The 15,425-nt window shown below is 36.9% G+C and overlaps 1 pseudogene; it reads right to left on the bottom strand.

Annotated features, from left to right (window-relative positions):
* Nucleotides 1-279: 279 nt before the first annotated feature.
* LOC123822081 lies at nucleotides 280-559 on the bottom strand (annotated as a pseudogene).
* Nucleotides 560-15,425: the final 14,866 nt, after the last annotated feature.

The raw sequence follows: 15,425 nt of genomic DNA, 5'->3' as shown, positions 1-15,425 counted from the left end.
TCTAAAACTAACATTCTATACCTTAAATGTTTTGTAGAACACTCCGATAAAACCAAGTATTTTCTTTGTGATAAGATTTTAAACTAATTAAATTTCCTTAATAGTTATGATTCTTTAAATTTTCTATCATTTCTTAAGTCATTTTGGTAAGTGATAAAATTCTTAGAATTTCATCTATATTTTCAAATGTGTTGGCATAACTTTTTTCATACTATTCTTTTTTGTTACATAAATTAATCTATTTATTATAGGCTAACAATGTTTCAAATTGTGGAGTGTCTACTGGTCTTTCAGTTCCTTCAGTCTTCCCATGGCGGACTTTATTTACTGTGACAGCAGAAGGTATCATAGGTCCAGGCACCACCAGCGACAGTTTTCATGCAGGAACCGCACTGCCCCATTCCCACATTTCACCTCCTCATCTTAGTTTTGCCACAGAAGGAGCAAGTGTACTTGGTGTGCTGGCTGATCTCAATTTTCTTCATCATTTTCCTGAGGGAGGAGCCATAATGGTGCCATATTTACCCATGATTTTGACCTTCTTGGTGCGTTTAGCCATTTCACCTCAAAGTAGATCAGTACCCAAGAAGCTCTTTTTATCTTCTTAATGTCTGTAGAGCTTACATGCCTTTTCTATTTTTTCATATTAGACTCAAGCCTTTTTTCTTTCTTTTAAACTTTTTTTTCCATTTTAGGGGGAGTGAGGGGCGAGTCTACCTAGAGATTTGCAAATATTATTTTTTTAGCCTCTTCAGAGGATATGTTTATTGATTTTAGAGAGCCACCCAGCCAGGGCAATATTATTATTTTTTTAAGAGCCATTTTTTTATTTTACTTGGTAGGATTAGTTTTAGGTGTCAGTAACAGGAAAACTCCAAATAACCATGGCTTAATGAATATAGAATTTTATCTCTACCTCCCATAAAAGTTCAGAGAGGGCTCTCTCCAGGGCCAGCATAGTGGCTTTATTCATTAAAATGTTCAAAATCAAGATCTTTCCAGTACACCATTTCATTTGTGTCCCCATGGTCCAAAACAGAGGAAGAAATAGCTTTATAAATAGCAAAACAGAGGAAGAAATAATTTTATGTTCATTTGTCTGCTCTTTTGAGTTTTGCAACTTTCTACAATAAAAACCTGTTACATTTCAATTAAGAAAGTTTAAACAGAGATAATGAGAACCAGAGATCATGAAAAGGACAAAACCAGAACAAAAAAAGACAAAATGAGCAAGCCAACCAAATATGAGAAATACATTGGAAAAGCAAAGTAAAAATTGATAAATACTAGAAATTTTTCATAATTAGCTCCAAATAAAAAATATATTCAATTTAAAACTAATTAGTGAAGAAAATTGAAGTAATAATGGTATTGCTGATTGTACATGACATCAGATCATGTAGAGTTGTCTAATATGCCCCTATTGCTTCCTAATGACCCTGTATTATGCCAAATACATCCTATGACAAGAGACCAGTCATGGGCCATACTATATATATTAGAAGTCTACCGTCACAGCCAGATCAATATGTCCAGTCACATTGCTAACAGAAATAGTGATTAATAGTGCCCTAAGTAAGTCTCCTCATTAGTGTAGTTACACAGAGAATTATCAAGTTCCATGTACCCAAGTCATTAATACACACTCATCCAACACTTAATCAATGAGTAGCTTCTTCTCTTTCTGTATGAGGTACTATAACCCTTATGTTAGAATTCCATTCCCTAAAGTACTCTACAACCTTTGTCATTAGTGACCAACTTAAGTATCTGGTATTATAACTTTCAGAACACTCTGGGAACTGTACACACAAAAAGGTCTGAAAATTGAGAAACAGGTGATATGTTTTCTAGGGAATACAAATCAAATAGCAGCTGCTCTGGCCAGTGTGGCTCAGTTAGTTGGAGCATTGTCCCATAACAAAACGGTTGTGGGTTTGATTTCCCATTAAGGCACATACCTAGGTAGCTGGTTCAATCTTTGATCTCTGGTCTGAGTACATATGAAAAGCAACCAATCAATTCTTCTCTTGTATGTTGATGTTTCTCTCTCTCCCTTCCTCTCTCTAAAAGCAATTAAAAATAAGAAATAGTAATAATTAAAAATATAAATAATCAAATAGCAACTAATTGTTACAAAAGTAAAGAGAGCCAAACCTAGAATTATTTTTTTAATGTGAGTTTGATTTTATATCATGGAAAATAATGAGGGAACATTATTTCGAGTAATTTGTGAAAGATGTATTATAAAAGTTAGCCTGATTTTATATAGACTATGCTTTAACACATAAGAGGAAAAATTCTTTCTCAGGACATTAGACCAGTTAGATCTGTATGCTATGGTGTTTTTATTTTTCAGGAAGAGATACAAACTAGAAAAATATTTTTTTTCCAACCCCCATTGCCTCATGGCTTCCACATCCTGCACATCCCTCTGTCTTTCTTTCCAGAACTGCTTCTACTGCCAAACTCCTCAGCCTTCTGTTTTCTCTCATTTAAGCTTCCTGAGATAATCCAGGGGTCACCTGGCCTCAAAGCTTCTTGTCCAGCCTATTACTGTACTTTTCTTATAATAATATGCATACCCAGTTCTATCACCTGCTAGTTATGCAGTACTAGTCAGGCAATTTAGGATTAAGGAAATGCCCAGGGATAGATAGTTTCCCCATCAGGAAATGTGCAGGTCTTGCAAAGGAACTGTGAGCATGGCAGCCATGTGGAGGCTGGTCCTGCCTGGTATGTGTGTGTGACCACCATGTTGGGCAAAACTGCTTAAAGGAGAAATCAGTATGTGAGGCAAAAGCTAATCAATATGAGAATATTTTTTTGTACAGAGATCCTCATAAATAAGTATGACTCACCTAAGATAAAGGGAAACCTATCTGGCCTATACCATTTTGGGCCTATGGACTAAGAAGAGGAGTTTTTAGGGAATTCTGCCAAAAGACAATATATGCTTTCTTTCTCTAAGATAGATAAATATTTTTTTCAAACTAAGAAATTGTTCATAAGTGTTATGGCGTAATATAACTGTTCCTAACATTCATGGTTCTTCCCCTTCTGCAGTGTTAGAATAACTGGCGGAGGAAACAACTAATATAGATTAAATAGGACAAAATTATCCTTTCAATTATCCTCTAGATCTAGATTGGCAAGTATATGTCATATCTTAGACAAGAACAATTGGTTGCTAGTGACTGTCTAAAGCCTTGAGTGGAGAATTCTGAGGTCTTACTAGGCTTAGTGCATAATAACCATGTAGCAAGGTGTGCCTTGGGAACCCGGGGGAGAGTGGCAGCACCCATGCTCGCCCAGACTCTCCTGGCCCAGATGCCTTTCAGTTGCTTTGAACAGAGCAGCAAGCCAACCAAAGATGACTGGATTTAGAATCAGATTTTGCCTGAATGTTGGTTCCCAAAATTTTATTTATTTTTCATATTTTATTTTTTAAATAAAATATTTTACTATGATAAGCTATTAGATTTAATTTTTTTCTGATATTTAACACGCAGCTGGTACACATCTGTCACTGTTTTAGGTTATTATTAAAAAACATTAAGCAGGAGAAGATGTGGAGCCTCTCTTATAACACAAGTGAAACATTCATCAGCTAATCATAAAATAAGTTTATATTGAAACCGAGGACAAGCATTAAGAATTTGAGGTGACTGATGTCATAAAAGTTTATGTTGAAGAGATATAGCCACTTGCTAATCATGTGACCTTGGTCAGATGAGTTAATTAACTTCTCTCTGAGCTGGTATAAAATCAGGGCTAACAATATGTCAGAGGAATTTGTAAAAATTAACTGACAGTGTATATAGTATGTATAATGTGTGGAGATATGTATATCAATTATACATATTGTTAACCATTTATATATGTATAATCAATTGTTATACATAATCAATTGTATAACCAATTGTTATACATATTGTTAACAATTTATATTGTTATACCAATAAACACATGATTTATAAATATGCACATTGTGTATGTCCACTGAAATATCCTATTTAGTAATTATACATGAAGTGGTAATTATACATTAGTTTCTGTGAATGTATGTAAACACTCTATTTGGGGGGCTAATATACATATTCTATATATTCATTAGTTTATGTTAGCAGTGTAGGTGAACAAAGAGAATTGTTATAGTTCCAGGAAACACAGAACTTTTACCAAAAAAAGAGAAGAATAATTAGCACTGATCATCACACAAAATAACTAGGTGGAAAGAAGGTCCTAGAATGTTGCAAGATTGTGGACTAGCCAAAAATATCAAGAGCTTCCCCTTAAAGGCTTTCTTTGTTGAACACTCACTACAATCAGAATTAGATGATTAACAAGGAACACAGCAAACTAAGAAGTGACATCTGGCAATCAGAACTTCTGGCAAATAGGAGCACTATGAGAACACCTTAAAGAAGTTCAAAGCAGGAGCAAGTAGAAACCCTCCTCATAAAACTAGGGAGCCTAAACTACGAGAGCATAGACTTTGGAAGCAGACATCACACGTGCTAATCTTAACTTTGCTAATAGACATTTGTGTAAGCTTGGGAAGGTTACTGATCTCTGTGCCTGAGATTCTCATCAGTAAAAATGGGAAACATAATAATACTTATCTCATTAGGTTAGATAAAATAATATAATTAAGGTAGTTAGAACAGTTCTTGGATCATAGTAAATTTTGTATAAATGTCAGTTATTATTATTATTATTACATTTATAGAGCCCTTTAAATGAAAACACCAAAATGGAAATAAAAGAAAATTTCAGTGAGAAAACTAAGCTGCTTCCACCAGTGATTTCTAGTAATTGATTAAAATTATATCACGAATGTTTTCAGCTGTAAGTAATAGCATACCTGATTAACCATGGCTTAATCAATAACTACATTTAACTATTTTATATACTAGAAGACTAGGTGAAAGTTTTACTGGTTTGGTTCGGGATCTCAGGATACTGCCCACAACCAAAGCCCTTCTTGTCCTTCTCATCTACCATCTCCGCTTACTGGGTTTTTACCCCATGAGCTCAAGAGGGCTGCCACAACCACAAACCTAAAACCCCTTGCCACAGGGAATGAAGTTCTCATTACCATGAGCCAAACAGTGTACCAGTCTATACAAAATTGGAATTCTGTTAATAATGGAGAATCTTTACGATTTAGAAATGTTCTGAGTTATCATTAAAAAGGCAATCAAAATCATTCCCTGCAGCAAGTTGAAAGTGTAGGTAATATATAGGTACAAAGAGCATGAGGGAACTAGAAAAAAGAAGACAGAAGAGCTATCAGTGATTTGGGCAAGTTTTTCACAGTGAATTTTAAGTGTAATGGTATAAATAAAAAACACAGATTTATTTTCAGAAATGCAAATGAAACACCTGGAATAACTGAAAATAATATAGCTATGTTTCTTATATTATCACTCCACAGTGTAGGTATTATCTGAATTATCAAAAATGTTTTAAACTGATAGTTAAACCTAGATCCTCCTCTACAAACTGCCTTTCTTTTGTGATTCTTTTTACACACTAAGACTCTGAAAGGAATTGATTCTTCTTATACTTTGCACTTCTGCTGCTGCTCTTTTCTCTGGAACACTCTCTTACCGTTTTCTCTTACCATTGCTCTATCTCATCTCCTCTTGTCCAGATCATCAATGACTTTCAGGTTGCCAAATGCAGTGGTCACTCGACATCTGACAAAGATCATCACTTCCACCTTAAATTCTTTCTTCACCCCCTAACATTCTGGCCCTTCCTGCTAGTCCTTCTTTACTAGATCTTCCTGCCCTTCCCAACTTGTAAATGTTGGGAAGCTCCCTTGATGTCATGCAAAGATCAGTCCTTTAGACCTCTGTTCTTCAACCACACACATGATCTACATGGCACATTCAGTCTTATGGTATTGAATGGCATCTTTAATGCCGAATCCAACCCCCCAAACTGTCTCTATTTCAAAGCTTTTACCTGAAAGCTAGAATTATATCTGTCCAAGAAGTATCTCAAAATGAAATGAGAAAAGTCAGCTCTTGTGTTGCATGTCACTACCAGAACTGAGAAGTAGAGACAAGGGTTCAGTCTTTATGGGTGTTTTATTCAGATGACAGTGATCTGAGAAGACAGCAAGTTATGTACCCTAAAACCATCTTAATATTTCATCTCAAGCTGACATTTTTCTAAGGAAAAGAAAAGGGGAGGTAAGGGGATAAAAGAAAGGTTAATTAGATAAGAATTGCAGTCTGGAGGCAATTTTCCTATTATTTCTGTATCCACTGAACAATAATTCTTTAGCTGCATCTCTGGATGTGCCCTGCCTGGAACACAATGACTCAGATACCATCTCCAAGGCTTGCAGAACCCTGGGGCACAAAAGCTGAATTGCTTGTCTACCTCTAGGAGTCATGCATTCCAGTTCCTGGAATAACAGCTTTGCACATGCATTAATCACTTAAGCCTATCAACTATAATTGAAGCTAAAACCTTTAGCTCTTGAGTTCCCCTATCAAAACTTAGCATATGCCAACTATACACTTGATTTCCTTCACCACCCCCTGCAAAACTGCTTCTTATGAAGGTTTTCCATAGATCAGTATCTGATACTGAATGTTTACCCATTTGCCCAGTCTTTAAACATTGAAATCATCCTTAACTCCTCTCTTTATTTACTGCTCCTTAGCCCATCAGATGGCAAACCCTGTAGACTCTGTGTTCAAAATATACCTTGACTATAACCACTAATTATCACCTTTATTCTATCATCCTGCACCAAGCCACAATTATTTACTTGTAGCTATAACTAGTCTTCTTACTTCCAATTTCTCCTTACAATCTGTTCTACACAGAAGTCAAAACAGTCTTTTTAAAACATGAGTCAGATCATATCAATCCTCTGCTCAAAATCATCCAATAGCTTCTAATCTCCATCTGAGTAAATCCTGAGACATTACAGTAGTCCTACAAAACACAGCCTTCCACGAACTCACCCATCTCCTCTTCCTCCACATTACTTTCCAGTGATTCTGGCCCCTGACACTTCCTGAGTGCTCCATGAATGCTCCTTTCTTGCTGGCCAGCAAGTTGTCCCCCAGATAGAATGGCTTGTCTATCTTTTTCCTCCATGCTTTTTCTCAAATACTTCCCATTGTAACAGGATAGTAAAAAGCTAGGAAAATTCTTGGGAAACTAGAATAGGCAAAACCCGAAGATATCACATGGTTTTGGATTAAGAATTGTGGCGGTGACACAGCTGATGGGAACCATGGGAGGCCTGCTGAGCATGGATTACTGAGCGGAACCTAAAGTCTGGCTGAGCTATGGACTTCTATTTCTTTTTTGAGATATGATACCCCTGATTGGCCTGGTTAGGCAAAAGGGGGAAGGAAGGACTGTGTGTGTTTGTGGGTGTTTTAAGGGACTTTGGGATGTTAATGGTGATATTTTGCCATTACTCTAAACCTGCATAACTTTTGAATAAATAGTTCCTTTCCTTTTTACCAAACTCTGGTACTGAGAGACACAATTCCTAAGGGCAGTGGGCAAAGAACCATAATACAGAAAGACCCTGTATCTGGAACCCCCAGTGGGTCCATTCTGTAACAGAATGACTCCATGTCCAGAGGGCAGCCTTACCTTCTATCTCAGCATTGACAAACACATCTTGGTGAAGGATTTATTCTACAGCTGGCAGGTAGGTTTCCCCACACTGACCAGGGCAAGAGAAAGTATACTGAAAACAACTCCAGGTACCACCAGAGTCATCAAAGAATATCACCAGGGAGAAACTGGGTGGAGGAAGGGGTACTGGAGCCTGAGGTTTTGATAGGGGACTCAAGAGTTGGAAAATTTTAACTTAAGATAAAAAGTTGTAAGCCTAGCAAGTAATGTGTACGTTAAAGCTTTTATTTCAGAAATTACAGATAAGGCCTGTCCTGGCTCCTGGGAAAACAGCTGACCTCCTGGGGCACTGCTAAAGATCACCACCTAGGGACAAGTGAAGGTATCTGGGCTTTTGTGTTCCAGTGAGAGACAGAGGACCACCCGCCCCTGGGAACAGCTAACTGCCCAGGACAGGAATGTTGCAGTTTCTTTCACCTAATCCTCCCTGAATCTCAAAATCCTCACCACACTTTGTTTATTCATACTGCCCGCACCCCCCCGCCACCATTGTAAAAGATCTGTCCTGGAAAGAGGAAACAACATAGTCTGTTAGGGTATGAAACCAACATCTTCTCAGATTGCCAGCCATCTGAATAAAGCTCCCATAAAGATTCAATCGCTGTCATTGCTTATTGGGTTTGGTAGTGACAGGCAGCCTAAACACTGGTGTCTTTTCCAGTTTCAGTTTCTTTCTTCAGAAATTTAAAACTTTCACAACCTTCACAAACCTTTCTGCAACTTTCATAAACTTTTTTATCCCTTTAGACATAACCATCTTTAGAATAACTCACTTTCAATCCCTTTTAAAATTGCATCTCCAAAATTGCCTTATGCCCTCTATTATTAAAACCATACAATTTCTTTCCAACTTAATTTGAACTTTTAATTTTTAGAGTCTCAATTTCCAGGCATAAAAAGTGAGCAGACAGCATTCCCTAGATTGACTTATGAACACATCTCATGAGCTTTAGAAACACAGGTTCCTCCATAGGCAAACACTCTCACTTTCAAGAAACACACCTCCAATTAGCACAAGACACTTATCTACAGCTCCAAATCCACTCCAAAGACTCTTTGTAATAAAAAGCCAAGAGCAAGTCTAGCAATCTATGTTTCAGTATTTTATGTTATTTCAAAATACCTAGACATTCAATAACTTTTATCATAATTGACTAATTTAGAAAGGAATAGCTGAAATAAATTAAGTTGATTTGCTCAGATATAGCTAAGGTTTTCCCCTTTTTGATAAGAATCCTCTTCCCCAAATTTGTATTTTAAAAGATAGTCTAGACAATAGTTATCTCAGAAGACCAGGAATTTGCATTTGAAAAATATGGGAAAAGAAAAGCAAGGTTCTTCTACAAGGACTTTTGTTTCATCAGGTGAAGGGGCAGAAAAGCAGCTTGAGTTTAAAGCATCACATTTTTTTCCTGCATTGAGAGGCAGGCCCAACTGGTCCCAGGATTTGTCAGTTACTAGATTTCCAGAAGGAGAATATAGTGTTTTACAGTCTGGGAGCTAGGGTGAGATTTTCTCCCTCTTTGTACCCTTGTTTTTATGTAATGTGGGCACAGTGCTGCCAAACCTAATTCCAAATGGGAGTTGAATGCAGGACTTGGGTTAGGCAGGTAAAGAATAGTGTCACTCCTGCTGAGTGATACTGATTAAAGAGCATGGCCTTAAGGGATTGGAAAGCAGCTCAGCTGAAAACAAATACGGGGTGGGAGGGTAGAGTGAGGCAAATTTGAATGAAAAGCCATAGTTAAGAGAAAGAGGCCTGAATCCCTACTGAAGTTTAAGATCTTATCTCCTCCCCTCGAGAACTAAACCTAAGGAGGGGATCAGGGCTACAACAGTACAGGTCAAGTTGAAGGATAGTATTATAGTTAAGAGATCCATCCATGGGCCAGACATCCTGGTCCTCCAGTTTGTACTGAGGCCATGCTGTGCTGCAATGAAAAACCAAGTGGTTGGGCTTGAGGTCAGTAAGTCCCAGAGCCTTCAAGTTCTTAAGTAGACATGCCAATGGGGAGTCCTTGGGCAGGGTCAACTCAGTCTTGCCCATGGTGAGAACCACAAAAAAGAGAAGACTAGCTCAGGGATGAAAACAAACGGTGGGGGTGGGGGGAAACTTTGAAAAAGATGTCCTTAACTCAAATACCTAGAGGTCTGCAGCCAGAGCCGAGTGTCCTCAAGCCTAAGGGCAGACCAGACATGAGGTTCTCCCTCACAGCCAGGCCTCCCTGGGCCCCAAGAGCAGACCAGAGCAGAAAGGAGACAGTTGGAGGCGTCCCTCCCAGCTGGAATCCTGGGAAAGTGATAGACCCAGTACCAGGGTTTACATAAACAACAAAAAGATGAGGGGATAAGCTATCACTTTCAGTAGGATATTTTCATCCTGAGAGTCAGGGAGACCTACCAATTGCTGGCCGTGAAGATGGGTGAGGAGGAGGCTGTCCACAGAGTCTAGAGAAATGGAGAAGGATCAGAATTGTCTCACCAAACCTCACAGAGACAGAGTTAGGGAGTTAGCCCAAGTCCAGCTTGCACAAACTGCTGCTACCCTGGTTGCAAGTCTCAGGAGGCAGAGAAGAGGGAGAATTAGAGAATGTCCCCGTACGGGCCACCAAAATGTTAGGGTGGTAGATAATGTGAGCTGTGAATGAATTCACAGAAAGAAGAAGGCTCTGAAAGTCAAGTTTGTAATTACTCTCCAAGAAAGGAGAGGGGCACAGTGTGGAGATACATACCAGCATTGAGGGATGGGGACTCTGAACTTTTATTGGTTTACTGGATTTAAAAAAGGGTGGGAGTGGGGTTGCCATTGTGTGAGGCCCCTGGGCCATTTGTTCCAATGTTATCTTCTGCCTGTGGCTGTAGGGAGCAATTAGATCTGTTTTTGCTTTCCAGTAATTTCCAGCCTTGGGGACATGAGCTCAAAAGAGTAAAATGACTGTCATATTTAACAAGGTCACAGGCCTGATCACAAAATGGCACCAGGATAGCCAATGGTGCCAGCTTTGTCCTTTCACCTCTCCCCCCTAACCAGAGAATACACAGCTTAAAATTTCCCTGGTCTTGGAAAATAGGGAACAGAGACCTAATTAATACCATTTGTGCCAGCTAAACCCAAGGACAGATGAAGTCAACATAACAATGAACAAAAACCCCATTAAACACCAGGCAGATGCAAAATAAAAGTAACACAGTATAGCAGACCAAAGAATACTCCCCAAACCCTCAATGCTCATTTTAACGCATCAGTATATTAAAAATGCACCTGGAAAGCTGATAAGTATTCTGCTGAAATCCTGCCCTAAGATCTCCACCCACAGAAAAAAGATAAATAACCCTGAAAAGCAAGACTCAGTGCAGGCTTGCTCTAGAGCATAACCATACCCCTTCCTGGGCATGAGCTTTTCATTACTTCCTTTTAAACTCTAAGAGTCCCACAAGACTTGCAGCCAGGGGATCAGTGGGCAGCAGCAGGCTGGCCCAGGCTTACCCCCTGATGCTCTCTGTAAGGCTCCCTTATTTCTGACTTCCCAGTGAGCTAATGGCAACCCTGCCTTGGCTCACTCCTTTCCTGTTACTTTTCTAGGGAGCCAAAGCTGAGCACCGTGTAGGCTCTCTCCAGTTAGTTATTCTACCCTAAGTCCTTTTGTTTCACTGTCCCCAGCCTTAATAAAAGTACTCTCAGAATCACCTGGACTTGGATTGTGAAATCTTTCCTACGCAAAGTGAAGAACATACACACTACAGGCCAGCCTGAGGCAGACCCGCTTGGGGCGGATCTCTGTCCAATAACACCATCAGAGAGATCTTTTTTAACCACTTATTTAAAATACTACTTTTCAGCCCCATACCTCTTTATTATACTTAAATTTCCCTACAGTCACTATAACCACCTGGTCCATATGTCTGCCTGGTGTCTGTGCCCTCCCATCAGAACACCTGCAGCACAAGGTCAGTGAGCGAGTCTGCGGTGCTCACTGCCATGGCCGTCACATGGAACGGTGGCTGGCTCCTGGTAGGTGTTCAAGCCCCCATGTGTTGAAGGAAGGTGTGAATCAATAAATGGCTATTTGCTGAGTAATCACTTTATTACTTTTTATAACTCTATAAATCTCACATAGTTTTTGAGGCTGTTTTCACTCTTGTAAACTAATGTTTTCAGTAGGAGTCTTTCTTTCAAGAAGGGAATGAAAGTACCAGTTTGTCATGTGACATATATACCTCAAAAATAAAACTTACCTTATAAATTCCATGACCTTTTTGTGGTGTATTTTTAACATCATGTTTTGTATATTAATGTCTTCTATAAACTTTACCACTGACATAATTTTTTTATTTGTTTAGAAGGATCATATTAAAACCATAATTCTATGAATTAGATCATCTTTGCTATTTGGGGGCCAATTTCCTATAGCTCAATATTTTGCTAACTTAATTGGAAATCATCCCCAGATCAAATGCTGTGATTTTTCTGAATATACCAATTAACACCTTGAAGACACAAGGCACTTCTTATTTCTGTTAGGCCTGACACTATTACATAATTTGTTCCTGTTTTATGTAAAATATTTTGGTGAGGTGTTTTAGCACATTGTCATTAATATTGTAGCACTTATACAAATGCTAATAGTTTTAGGAACACACACACACATAAATGAACATGGTAATATCTAAACATACTCATTAAAAGATGTCTTTAGAAAATGATGGAAAAAGTTACAAACACACCTTTTGTTTCTGGATACTAGGATTTTTGCACTCATACTAATAAAACTTTTTCAAGTTAATTGATGGGAGAGAATTCTTAAACTTGCCTTGGAATGTCTTTCATATTTTCCCACCACCATTACTTACATTTTCTATCTGCTTTCTAATGAGAACCTTCTTTTCAGTCATAACTGGGTGAATTGAAATAGCTCTAAAAATGTCCACATTTATATATGTATCTGAAACATGCTCTCCATATATACTGTTCATCTTCTTCTCACCCTTTCTCATTTTGTTCCATTCCTCTTCTCTTCTTCTTTTAATCCATTGTCTTCCACATTCTTGTTATTAACCTGGATTTAGTGATTACATTCTCTGCTGGCTGTCTTCCTACCTATCTCTCAGTGCTTGGAAATAACATAATAATGATGTTTCTTTTTCTCAGTCTCTGACCTTTGTTATTCTCCTTACTTTCTTCTAAGGTGATTTCATCTTTATCACACTTTATTATCTACATAGTAAATAATCACAACATTGTGAATTTCAATATCTAACTTATTTCATCCTGGTAACTAATGACAAACTCAAGTTCAACATCACTGAATAGATTAAAAATGTCATTTGTTCTCTTAAATCTTCCCCATTCTTACTTTTTTCTGACTGCATTCTCTTCTATACGTCTCCAGTTTATGGAGTAATGTGTATGGTGTAAATTCTTTCCTTTTCCCCTCTGATTTAAAAATTATAAGCTTATAAGTGTTTTAAATTACTACTTATAAATTAAAGAATTTCTTTTAAATTGGTTAAATTTATTTCTTTATAAATTGGTTTATAATTTCCAAGTATAAATTTTATTGTATTTAAATCAAAAGATAAGATTATGTAGAGAACCATAGTGCAAATACAATAGCATTAAATAATTGAATAAAATTAGTCTTATTACAGCTATCAAGGTAGGTCTGTCTAAAATAAAAATTTCAAATCTTTTTGACCTATTCTTTCCCTTACCTCTCTCTCTCTCAATATGTGACATATATTTGTATAGCTCCTCTTTGCTTTGTGTGATTTGTAATTTGGACTTGCCCCCTCTAATGTTTAGGGGCCATAGCTTTACATTTCTGGAGAGAGAGAGAGAGAAATAGAAATGTAAGGAAATATTTACAGACCTCAATGTTCTGATTGCAATTTTTATTTCAATCAGATAATCTGGTTAGACTCAATAAATTTAGCATGGACAGAAAAAAATAAGCTGAAGTAATTTGGGCTTGTCATTTTATCTCGATGGACCTCAGCTTCTTCATCTGATAAAATGAAGACAGACTCATTCATAATAATAAAGATAACAATGAACCCAATAATGAATTGAAGGCTTACTTTGGGCCAAGCACTATGCTCAATCTTTACATTTATTATCTCATTTAACATTCACAAAAATCCCTTGATGGGGAGACTATTATTATCTCCATTTTACCTATGGTGAACCAAAGTTTCAGAGTGTTAGCTTCCTAAAGTTAGCTTCACTGCCGATGAATGACACAGTGGGATTTGGACCTTAGTCTGCTCCATCCCAAAGTCTATACTGAAGCTCCCAGGCAGTGAGGCCGCTCACTGTGATACCATACCCACCCCCATGAGTTCTAAGTTTCCCTACAGCAATGATGTTTTGTTATTCTTTTCTATTAAACAAACATGGAATCATTTCCTGTTTTTTCATTACCCGTTGAAGCATTCAGGACTTGTTTCCTTAATTATAAATCAATATTTGTTGTTTAACTTAAACAACTAAGCAAGAGACCGATAAATGGAAAGTCACTGGAAATTCTTCAACTGATGTTGGATGTTGCTAAGTTAAGAAATCTCATCATTCAGGAAGACTTTGTTAATCAAATTTCAATTAAAGCTAAATTGAATAGTTCTATTACTGCAACAATGAAAAATGTACCTCCAACAGCTTCTTTCTCATTTAGAACATTACATTTGAATAACCTTTCAACTATAGATGTTTGTAATGCATGTTAATTGCAAGTTCTAGATTTCTCTCTACGAATGTTTAAAATACACATTTATTATTCTTTTCAATTAAAGAATATTCATATTATATTAAACATTTTAATCTTAAGTATATCAAGAATTAATAAACCACATCAAACCAATTTCAACACGATGATTAAATTAAAAGAAAAGTTTGCTTTTGAAAGTATTTAGGATGTTAATTTTCTTCCTGGAACTGACAGGGATAATAGTAAACAGAAATAATATCTCATTAGTGCCCTGTTCCAAAATAACTAAAAATGAGATTCAGTGGGCCACTAATTCTGGCTTTAACTCTGAAGTCATTTTTCATCCTGAATGTAATCTTTATTTTCACACACTTTGATGTCTTTACTATTAAAATTCTACTATTAAAGAAAGATACATATATTCAAGGAAATAATTTGATCTGTCTAGATAGTTCTTTTAAATATTTGCTTTAAAATAAACTTTGACCATACACACATGTGTTACAAAGACAATGGAAACAGTAAAGAAATGAAAAAAGTCTAAACTAATGCATATCATAATTTAGATTTGAAGAATATTTCAATTATTTTAAAGTAAGAATTGATGAGGCAATTTACACTAAGAACTTAAGAGTTTCAGTTTAAAAATCAAGAAGGCATAAAGTGTGAAAATATTAATGAAATCTAATAGGTAATAATTTAGGGTTTGAATTTATTTTTATTAGCAATGTATTTTGAAGAACTTCTGTTGTATTGCTACTTGAGGATAATCTTCAAAAGTAAATAGAAAATTATTTATCCCACAAAATATGTATTTGTCTTAATATGTGAAGGGAGTAAGAAAAAAATCTCATGGACAGACAACAATATGGTGATTATTAGAGGGAAAGGGGGCAGAGGGTAGAAGAGAGTAAATGGGGGATAAATGGTGATGGAAGGAGACTTGACTTGGGGTGGTGAATACACAATAGAAGATACAGATGATGTATAATAGAATTGTACACCTGAAACCTATACAGTTATATTAACCAATGTCAC

This window comes from Phyllostomus hastatus, unplaced genomic scaffold (assembly GCF_019186645.2).
Source record: "Phyllostomus hastatus isolate PE091 unplaced genomic scaffold, TTU_PhHast_1.1 phas_contig_40, whole genome shotgun sequence".
Taxonomy (NCBI): domain Eukaryota; kingdom Metazoa; phylum Chordata; class Mammalia; order Chiroptera; family Phyllostomidae; genus Phyllostomus; species Phyllostomus hastatus.
Note: the sequence above shows the minus strand (reverse complement) of the source record. Positions and strands in the feature narration are given on the sequence as shown.